Here is an 11,795-nt window from a genome sequence, read left to right as displayed (position 1 = left end):
AAAGATAAAAAGAAATTTTTTAAAGAAAAAATTAAAACAAATAGAATTTAAATCCTGAATAGAACATTAAAAATCACGTAGTTAATCCTCTTCATTTTTCCTGTTAGAAAACCGAAACCCAGAGAAGGGAAGTAACTCACCCACGACCTGAATTCACAAAGCAACACGGCAGGACTACTGCCTTGGTCACCTGACTCATTATCAATGTGTGCTGATCATCTTCGGTTAGTGAAAGCAAGTGGAACGTTCAGGAAAATACAGGGATCTTTTTATCAAATTATAAGAATTAGTACTTGAAACAAAGACATTTCCTACAACCTAAATGTCCTATTTCCTCAGTTTTTCTTCGTCTAAATGTATTCTTAATTTAATCTGATGGAACAGTATACCAGAGATAGATTTAGTAAAATTTTTAATGAATGACAGGAGACTCCAATAAAACACAAAATAAAGTAAAATCATATAATAATGTCAAATGTTGAAAAGTGCTTGGATAAAAGAGGAAATTTAGAGCTGAAAATTTTTATAGAATTTCAATTAAGTTTGACAGCTGTTTCATTACCAGATTTGATTCATTGTAATACACTGTAAAATGATAATCCTTTTATCAGTAAAAAAATAAAAGATTCCTATAATTTACATAATAAGATCCTCATGTAAAATCTAAAAATTTTTAATATCATTATTGCCTCACTTTCATGGAAAATGTTAAGAATACATAACTAAAATACAGTAATAAGACAATTTAACTGTGATGAATAACCAAATTATATAATGATTGTGGGAGAAATCTAACTTCTCTGTAGTCATTCTAATCTGAGCACACTTATTGGATCACAAAGGTTTTCCAAGGTAATAGGCAACTAATCTGAGTAGTTATGAAAATCAAATTTAACCTTAGGTTCAAGTGAATGTTTCAAGGAACAATACTGGCAACACAGACTTATGACTGAATGGAAATTATTAGAATGAATGCAAAAATTTCTACAACTGAAACATCAGATCATTACACCAGAATCATAGCAATTTAGATATAGGAAGACACTTGGCGAGCATGACTTTATAGAACCAGAAGGGGAATGATAACTTACCAAAGATAAAACATCAAAACAATGACAAAACTAGGGAAGGGAAACATTCATCAATGAGAAGAACAGGATGAATCTTAATCAGTCCATACATAGTAAGTAACACAACTGTCAAGAGCACCATAATCAAATCCCTACTTTACAGTACTATCTGAACGGCAGCTATGCTAACAACTATCCCGCCGGCGCCTCAGTTGGCATTCGCTAAATTACCATCAAAAATAAGAAAAGAAATGGATCCCAGACTAGTGGAAGATTGCTTTTAAGGACCAGTTAACAACGTTTTGAGATTTGTTTTTGAACAATGAGACAATTTATAATAAAACCATTCTAATAATTTATATTTAATAATTAATCTAATAATTATATTTAATAATGTTCCTCATTCAAGTCATATATTCTGGGACTTATGCAAGTTGACACATTTTCAGTTTGCTCAGGGATGTGGTCAGCTTCACAATAACCCATGATGGTTCTACTTCTTTCCCTGTGCGACTCTGGGTTCCACAAAAAGCCCAGAGAATGCCTTTTCCTCTATTTCACCATTGGGGCCAGGAGAATGAGAGACTATAGTCCACAACACTGAAAAGCCCTACTTTTACATTATGCAATGAAATCACCAAATAATGTCTCTCCACTCTTGGTCCAGATTTTCACATTTCAGCCAATGAATTAACATCCCAAGAAAGCACACAGTGGTGGCAAAATCCTGTGAACAATTCTTGGTCAGTACCACCATCATTCTGCAGTGCTTGCAAAATTTTTTTTTAATATTTATATATCGTCATTTGTTTTTAAAAAACTAGAAATAAAAACCCCACAAGTCTCCACCAGTAATAAGGCTAAAGCTCATTACTTACTAAAAATTATAAAGTAAAATCATTCCTGCCAGAAGCTGTGATTCTCCAGTTTTAGATGCCCATGATATTAATCTGAAAGAAAGGAACAAATATATAACATTAAAAAATGCAATGCCTTACACAAAAATTAACATGAAATAGATTAGAGACAGAAATGTATAAAACTTCTAGAAAAACATAGAGAAAAATCTAGATGTCCTTGGACTGGGTGATGAGCAACACCAAAATCACGACTCATAAAAGAAAAGTTATGTAAGTTTGTCTTTATTTAAAAAAAGTTTAAAAACCTTCTTGTGAAAGACATTGTTAAAAAATAAGGAAAGACAATAAACAAGTTTATACTGTATAGCACAGGGAACTATATTCAATATCTTATAGTAACATATGGTTAAAAGAACATGAAAACAAATATATGTATGTTCCTATATGACTGAAGCATTGTGCTGCACACCAGAAATTGACATAACATTGTAAACTGACTATAATTCAATAAAAATGTATTTTTAAAAGTGGAAAGACAAGTCATAGCCTGGGAGAAAGCATTTGCAAAACCCATTTCTGATAATGGGCTCATATCAAAAACATACAAAGAACTCCTAAACTCTATAGTAAGAAAATAAACAACTCAATTTTAAATAGGGCAAGAAACCTTAACAGACATCTCACCAGAGAAGATACACAAATGGCAAGTAAACATATGAAAATATGCTCAACATCATTTGTCATTAGAAAAATACAAATTAAAACAGTGAGATACCACTACACAGCTATTAATGACTAAACCTCAAAAAAACTAACAATACCAGTTGCTGTAGAGTCTGTGGAGCAACTGGAACTCCCACTTATTACTCATGGGAATATAAAAAGGAACAGCTACTTTGGAAGACAGTTGGCATGTTGAAGAAGCTAAACATAGTCTTATCATACAGTCCAGCATTTGTGCTCCTACCCAAATGAGTTGAAAACTGTGTCCACAAAAAAAACTTCACAATGTTTTTATCAGCTTTATTCATAATCACCAATAACTAGAAACTAAAATGGCCTTTAATAGATGAAAAGATAAACTATAATACAACCATACAACGGAGTATTATTTAGCAATAAAAAGGAATGAGTTATCAAGTCAGACAATGTAACTGGATATAGCTTGCGCTTCTTATAATAAAGACACTTCTTTGGAGAGAGCTCTTGCCCTGCTGAGATTCTCCACTCTCACTGTGGTAGACTGTGTCCTTCATCTCAAGCCTAAAGACAGCTGGCGAGCGTGGCACATCTATCCTGCAGTAGCAGACTACTTGGACAGGGATCTAACTGTTGTTCTCGGAAATCTAAAGGGCTAGGGGTGAGCTAATTGCTTTGGTGGCAGAACCTGGGAAATGTTATGGCTTGGAATCAGCCTGCACAACTAGCTTGGGGCAAAAGTTGTCTAGCATTCCCCAAGTGAGCAGAAGCCAGAGGGCAATTAGAAAATACTTCGATTGAATAGTCTTCACTAAATGTCAAAATAAGAACTAAAAAGTGTAATATCTGAAATGGAAAGAAGAAAAAACCAAGTTATCAATATCACTTACTGACCCAAGAAGCTCAGTCAAGTCCAAGCAGGAAAAATTTATCAAAAAGCACAAGAAAAAGCACATCATAGTCAAACTGCTACAAACCAAAGACAACAAAGCAAATCTTTAAAGCAGCCAGAATAAAAAGACATACAGAGAAACAAATGAAGAATTATTCTCATCTGAATAAAAATGAAGCCAGAAAACAATGTAGTAATATATTTAAAACCCTAAAGGACTAAAGGAGAAAAGAAAAAAAAAAAAAAAAAAAACTACAGGACTATATCAACTTATTCTACAGGTAATGGCTGATAAGATTAACCACTTCTGAATGAAAGCAAAAACTCAGAAAATTAAAATATAAAAGGACTTTCTTAACTTGATTGGAAAAAAAAAAAAAAACCTCTAAGTCCTCCAGTGAACATTTTATTTAATAGAGAAACTACTAGCCATTGACTTCAGGATCTAAAAGAAAAACAGTCAGTGCTCCTTTTAAACGTAGCACTGTAGTTCCTAGCCATCACAGTACGATAAATAAAAGAGATGTTTACGGATTTTAAGTGAAGTAACACAACTGTTATAATTTGTCATGACAGAATGATCTACACAGAAACAGCACTCAATAAGTTCACGATTTATTAAAACTAATAAGAGAATTCAGCAAGGCTATCAGATACAATATTAACTTCTACAAATGAATCATCTTTTCTTTACAGCAGCAATTACAAATTGTAATAAGAAATTAGACACCATTCATAACAGTAACAGAAGTTTTAATGCATCTGAGAATTAACTCAACAATGACTTCGTAAGACTCCCTTTCAGAAAGTTGTAAAGCTCTAAAAATAACTTAAAAATGATAAGAACAAGTGGAGATAGATGCAATATTCACAGATTTGATGACTTAACAGTGTAACTATGACAATTCTTCCCCAAAAGAATCTATAAATTCAATACAATTCTAATGAGAATTCCAGCAGAATTTATGGAGGAATCAACAAACACATTTCTTTCTCTTCATTAATCCCATTATTTTGTTCATCTTATTACATGGGTTCCTGGACCCAGTTCCTACATTGGAGGAGGGGAGGGCCTCCCCACAACAACAAGCAATTCTCAGACACCAGGGTGTCCAATAATTCAACTCAATTATGACATCAGATATCTGGAGATATCATCAGATTCCAGGTAAAAGAGTTCAGTTCCCAAGACCGCCCCCCGCCTCCACCACAGATGCCAATCACAAGCCTAGGTCGTTAATTGTATCTCAGTTTCTCCTTGGATTCAATTAATTTGGTAGAAATCACACAGAACTTAGGAAACTCATTACTCACTAGGTTACCAATTTATCACAAAGCATATTAAAGGATACAAACCAACAGCCAGAAGAAGAGATACACAGGGCGCAGTCTGGAAAAAAGGAGCTTCTGTCCTCATGGAGTTTGGGGCCAACACGATGGCATGTGGAAGCATTCTGGTTCCCCAACCTGGAAACTCTCTGAACCCCTTCCTTTTAGGTTTTTACAAACGCTTTATGACATAGTCATGATTGATCAAACCATTGGCCACTGGCGACCAATTCAGCCTCTAGCTCCTCTCCTGTGCCCAGAAATCAGGAGGTGGGACAAAAAGTTCCACCCTCTATTCCCTGGCAATCAGCCCCCATTCCTCAGGTGCTTTCCAAAAGTCACCTCATTAACATAAACCCAGTCTGGTGCAAAGGAGCTTGTTACGAATAACAAGATACCCATTTCACCTTTATGGCTCTGAAGTTTTCAAGAACTGAGGACAGGAGAGCAAATATAATAACAAAAGATGCTCCCATTGCTCTTAATCACTCAGGAAATTCCAAAGGTTTTGGGAGCTGCGAGGAAGAACTGTGAGTAAAGAGCAAATACATATGAGAAATATTTATTTTGCTCATCTGAATGACCAAATATATATATACATATATATATTTCTCATACATCACAGTATCACATGTATTTACTATACAGTACTGATTACTATACAATATTAATACCCACTAGGTATTAGGGTGTACTGGAGAAGTAGGTTGCCTTTCACGGTTAGACCACTGGCTCTTGAACCAGATGACCGGGGCTCAAATCTTTTCTACCAGTTCCTAGCTGTGTGACCTTGTACAAGTTACTAAACCTCTCTGTGCCTCAGTTGTCCATCTCATTTTACAGGGATAGTAACAGTACCTATCTCATAGATTGTTGTGAAAATTAAATGAGTTTCTACAGGCAAAATACTTGGAAGGTTGCCCATACATATGAAGTATCAACTATGATTAGTTTAACTATTAGTTTAACTACCACTGTGGCACAGTGACAGGAAATGGTGTAGTCCTGGCACAGACACACAAAACAATAGATGAAAGGAAGGGGAAAGAGAGATCAAAACCAGATTTATGACAAAGGTAACACCTCAAATCAAGGGAAAAGGATGTTTAGTACATAGTATTGAGAAAACTGACCTGTAATACGAATTAGTGACATAAATGTAAAGGGACAGTTAACAGCAGTAAATGAAGATTTTCCTTTTTGACCTTAATACTGGAGAGTCTTCTGGGAACAAAAAATACTGCAAACCATATCAGTAAACAAAGAAAGCTGAAGCCATCAAGTCATCAGCTGCTGCCGCCACCCCCACAGTGAAAACAAGCCTGCAGGCCAGCCTCTACAGCCACTCACAGTGATGCACCCTGAGGGGACTCAGAATAAGAAAAGACAGACTACTGGCCCTAGATAGCTAGGTGCTTGTCAAAGGAATGAATTCAATGAGCCCAAATGTTTGCTTCCTCCCATACACAGAAAAGTGCTGAATTCTTTAACTTGAGATGCCTGGTTTTCTTTAGCTAACAAGTAATCTTTTAATGTTCCAACTACCTGGTCTTATAAAACTCCTATATATCCTAGCTCCTCCCCTACCGCTTCGGAGCAGTCCCTCAGAGCAATCTGAGAGGCTGTCAACCCGGGCTGAGCCCTCAGAATTGTCCACCGAATAAAACATAACTCTCAACTTTTAGGTTGTGCATTTATTTCAGTCGATACTTCTTAAACAAGACCCAAAACCACTAACCATAGTGTTCAAAAATAAAACCTTTATTTAACTACATCACAATGGAGGATTTCTTAACCTTTAATAAAAAAGAACATGAAAATGAATATATATATACATATGCATGACTGGCACATTGTGCTGTACCCCAGAAATTTACACACTGTAACTGACAGTACTTCAATTTAAATAAATAAATAAATAAATAAATAAATGTTTTTTAATGGAGGATTTCTGGTCAATGAAGGAAGCAAGGACAAATTTACCAGATGCTTGACAGACTCAAGTAAGATGTTTGTAGCATATGAAACTGACAAAGAATATTTAAAGTATACAGGGAACTTGTGCAGATGAACAAGAAAAAGACATCAAACTAATAGAAAAGTGGGCAAGGGACAATTCAGATGGGAACAACAGACACAAGGACAGGCACTCAACCTCAGAGAAAACCATCAAAACAATGAGATAGCACCTGACTGACTGATAGCAAACGAAAAGGGGGAGGACATGGGAAAATGCAAACCACCTCGCGGTGCGGAGAGGGGAAGCCTGGGCTGCCCTGCTGGAGAGTTATTGGGCTGGGTTTGGTGAAATTAAACGTGCCAAATATCTCAGCAATCCCGTTCCTAGTTATATGCCCTAGAGAAACTTCCATGCCTTTCACATGTGCTCACTAGGGGACACATATAAGCATGCTTATCACTGTGTTGGTTGTGGTGGTTGGGGTACTGATGAACCCAAGTGTTCATCGCCCGGGGAAAGATGAAGGCAGAGGAGGATGCAGGCACTGGACTGCTATGCAGCACTTTGAAGCAATAAACTTAGATGTACGCATAGTATGGATGGATGCAACAATATAATGTTAAACACAAAAATAGAAAAAAGGTAAGATACATAGCTTGATACCTTTTGGGATGTGTGTGTTTGTGTGTGTGTTTGTGTGTGTGTGTGTATGGAGATTTATTATAAGAGATGACTCACATGATTATGGAGGCTGAGAAACCTCACGATCTACCATCTGTAAACTGGGGACCCGGGAAAGTCAGTGGTGTAATTCAGTTTGGGTCCAAAGGCCTGAGAATTGGGGTGGGGGGTTAGGGGGCAGAGGTGGAAATCTCAGTCTCAGTCTCAAAGGCCTGAATACCAGGACCACCTACGTCTGACAGCGGCAGAAGATGGATGTCCCAGCTCAAGCAAAAAGTGTGTTTGCCCTTTCTCAGCCTTTTGTTCTAGCTGCGCTCTCAGTGGATTGGATGCTGCCCACTCTCACTTGCTTTCCTCAGTCTACCCATTCAAAGGGTAATCTCCGGAGGCACCTTCACAGATACACCTAGAAATGATATTCATGTTTTACGAGCTCTCTGGGCACCCCTTGGCCCCATCAAGTTAACATATAAAATCAAGCATCACACTATTTATATGAAATTTTGAAAATATAAAGAAAGACACATCAAATGATTAAAAATGAGTACTTACGTGGAGGAAGGGAATGGGTGGGGAGATCAGGAACAAAGAAGAAAAAATAAATTAGATTGAGATCATCTGCATGATCTTGTACTCTGAAGTGAGGAACAGGACTGAATCTAGAAAGAACGATACCTCGAGAAAGATATAATTAGCAGATATACATCTTTTTTTTAAACTTTCTGAGACTACCCACCCATCCACACACACACAGATTATAACATTTACTATTATTCACACATTCAAAGTTTTCAGTTATGCTTCATGTATGGAAGCAGAAGCCGGATCCCATGTATTTAATTCTGACACTCCTCCTATAGGTAAGTGTTCCTATACTTTTTTTTTTAATTGGAGTATAGTCAGCTACAGTGTGTCAATTTCTGGTGTACAGCATAATGTTTCAGTCATACGTGTACATACATATATTCCTTTTCATATTTGTTTCCATTATAGGTTACTACAAGATATTGAATACAGAATGGAATACTACTCAGCTATACTCTTTTTCTTTTATTAAAGTATAGTTGATTGGCAATATATAGGAGTTTAATGACAAGAAACTTGAGACTCAGAAAGGTTAACTAATGACCTCAGGGTCTCTCAGAAAGTGAGAGGCCTTAACCCAGAGCTCCTGTACTTATCCAGGAAACTACTTTCCCCCAGCACAAAGAAAACTTGATATTATTTACTTATTTATTGGCGTTATATTCAGTTTTGTGAGTTTATGTCTTTCCAAATGCCTTACAATAGGCTGTCTCCTCACATGTATGAACTGAATTCACTGTCAAACTTTTGCCTTCATAACTACTTACAGAAATGGGCAAAGGCCATCGTTTAAATTCCTGTTTTATTGTCAAGGAAGCTGATGCTCAGGACTGGAGAAAGTGAGGCAGAAATCTTAATCCTGAGTACTTTAATGTAGAAGAAAAGTCAGTGAAAAGTAATGCTTTCAAAACAAAAAACATATTTGCTGATGAGTCTCGCAGTTGACGTGCATATGGGGCTTAAGACATTCAAGTTAATTCATTTGCTCCCGACGGTTGTTAAATTCAATAAAGATGGTGTTTCTTGTCCTGAGGGAATATTGTTACCAGAAAGTGCCAGACAGTGAACATTTGATCAGCACTGCTAAGTCCACACCTATAATCTGCCTGTTCTTCAGATCAGCAGCTTCCAATCAAATTTAATTGTCAAATACAATGCATGTGATCCTTTCAGGTTAATTTCACCAAGAATAAACTTCAATAAGTGTTTTCTGATGAGACTAATTGTCCTTTACAGAATCACCCTCCTGACAGACACTATTACATACGCAATTTCATCAGTAACTACTAACATTTGGGCAGTTAACATTTTTCGCTGCTTAAATTTGTACATTTTTCAATATTTTAGTACCTACAGTCAGCCAATAGAAAGAGAAATGAACACATTTGGCTATTTACGCTTCCGGATCATAGGCTCACTGCATGCCATTTATTCCCATAAATCCTAGTACAACAAGATATTACTATCACTTGGCCTGCCTGAACACTTGAAGAATATAAACACGATAAGGCATGCTGGAAACAATGCTGAGAATTAGCCAATAAAAATGATAGCAGGTAAAACACAGTCTGAGTATTGTGAAGAAAATTATATTACTAACAAGATCTTTATTCCACACATCATTCCTTCTGATGAAATCTGCACTGATTTACAATGACAGAGATTATCATTCATTTATTTTTTATGTATTTATTTCTCACTATGTTCCCAAGAGAATTAAGGACATTTAAGAATATGCATCCAGATAGTATAGCAATATCAAATACATATAAAATTAACTAGAGACAAAATTAACTGTGTAGTAAAGCAAGTTGAAGACAAGCCTGGAGCAACAGTCTCACATGAAATACTATGAAATCCATAAACTAGGTGTCTAAGATTCACAGCAGCCAATGTGAAAAGGGAATGTGATTATGTACGATATTCTCAGTGTCCAGCAAATAAAAATTAGTTTCTCAGGCGACAATACAACCAAGGGTCTTCAAAGAGAAGGTGCTGTGTTGCTGACAATTATGTTCTTCCATATGTAAATATTTGAATCAACATTTAAAAAGACAGTATCTGCCCCTGTTTAACTAAAGCTTGCCAATCTATCCATATTTCTTTTTCTAGGGATTAACCTGAAAAATACAATTCTAAATGCCGAACAACATGCAAGCACAAAGATATTTATCACAGCATTATTTACAATAGCAAAACAACTAGAAACAGTCTGAATACATAACATTAAGAGGATAATCAATTATATCCATGTACTAGACAATTTTCAAAGAAAAATGTTATTATAAAAAAGTTACTATAAAAATACTTATGATATCTGATGGAGGTACTGGGATTTGACCCACGACCTTGTGCATACTAAGCATGCACTCTACCGTTGAGTATACCCCTTTCCCCTGAAATACTTACGATATTTGAAAATGTTCATTAAATAAGGAAAAAAGTGTAACATAAATATGAATATATATATCATGACCCTAATTTTGTCTTTAAATTACATACATGCATGTTTAAGGATAAACAAAAAATAAAAAGCCAAAGCAAAAATTGTATAGTGGTTATCTCTGGGCTATACAAGAACAAATCATAATTTACTTTCATCTTTGGCATTTTCCATCTTCATGAAATTCTTTGAAAGCAACATGTATTATTTCTGCAAGAAAAGGTAACTTAAAAATAGTTTGAGGGGGAGCATGTACTTAGCATGCATGAGGTCCCGGGTTCAGTCCCCGGGACTGGAAAATAAACAAATAAACAAACAAATAAACAAACAAACAAATGGAATTACCTCCCCACCCAAAATTAAAAAAAAAAATGTTTTTTAAGTAGTTTGAGGGATGTATATTATTTGTGGGGCTTTCTTACATGTTGACAGTGGTATCTTCTGCATCCAAATGTCTTAGCCTAATCCAGGCAAAAGATCACCCAAATAGCAGAACCAAAACTTGAACCCAGGTTTTCCATTTTCCAGTCCAGTTTACTCACCTCTGTAACACAGTGTCAATCAGGCGTGAAAGTTAAACCTAATAGAAATAATGAATATAAAGAACCTTCTCTGTAACATAGGGCCATTTTTTCCTAAGTGAAAGCTGTAGATTAACAAATAGCTAACTGATAGATAGATAGTAATTTTTTAATTAATAGACTTCACTTTTTAGAGTAGATTTTGGTTTACAGAAAAGCTGAACAGACAGTGTAGAATGCTCCCATGTACTCACTCTTGCTCTCCACCTACTCCACCCCTCACAATTTCCCTTGTAGTCAGCATCTTGCAATGGTGTGGTACATTTCTTACAACTGATGAAGCAACATTGATACAGTACTATCAACTAAAGTCCATAGGTTACATTAGGCTTCACTCTTTGCGTTGCACAGTTCTAAGGGTTTTGCCAAATGCGTGATATCCCATTTCCATCATTAGGGTATAATACAGAATAGTTTCACTGCCCTATAAATCCCCAGCACTCCACCTACTCATCCCTTCCCCCACTACGCCCCAATCTCTGGCAGTTGCTGATCCTTTTACTGTCTCTACAGTTTTGCCTTTTCCAGAATGTCACAGGGTTGCAATCATACAGTGTGTAGCCTTTTCAGACTGGCTTCTTTCACTTGGTAATATGCATTTAAGTTTCCCCCCATGTCTTTGTCTGGCTTGATAGCTCATTTCTGTTTCTCATTGAGTATTATTCAGTTGTACAGATGTACCCACTGTTTGTTTA

This window comes from Camelus ferus, chromosome X, assembly GCF_009834535.1.
Source record: "Camelus ferus isolate YT-003-E chromosome X, BCGSAC_Cfer_1.0, whole genome shotgun sequence".
NCBI classification, from domain to species: Eukaryota; Metazoa; Chordata; class Mammalia; order Artiodactyla; family Camelidae; genus Camelus; species Camelus ferus.
This window is presented reverse-complemented; position numbering follows the sequence as displayed.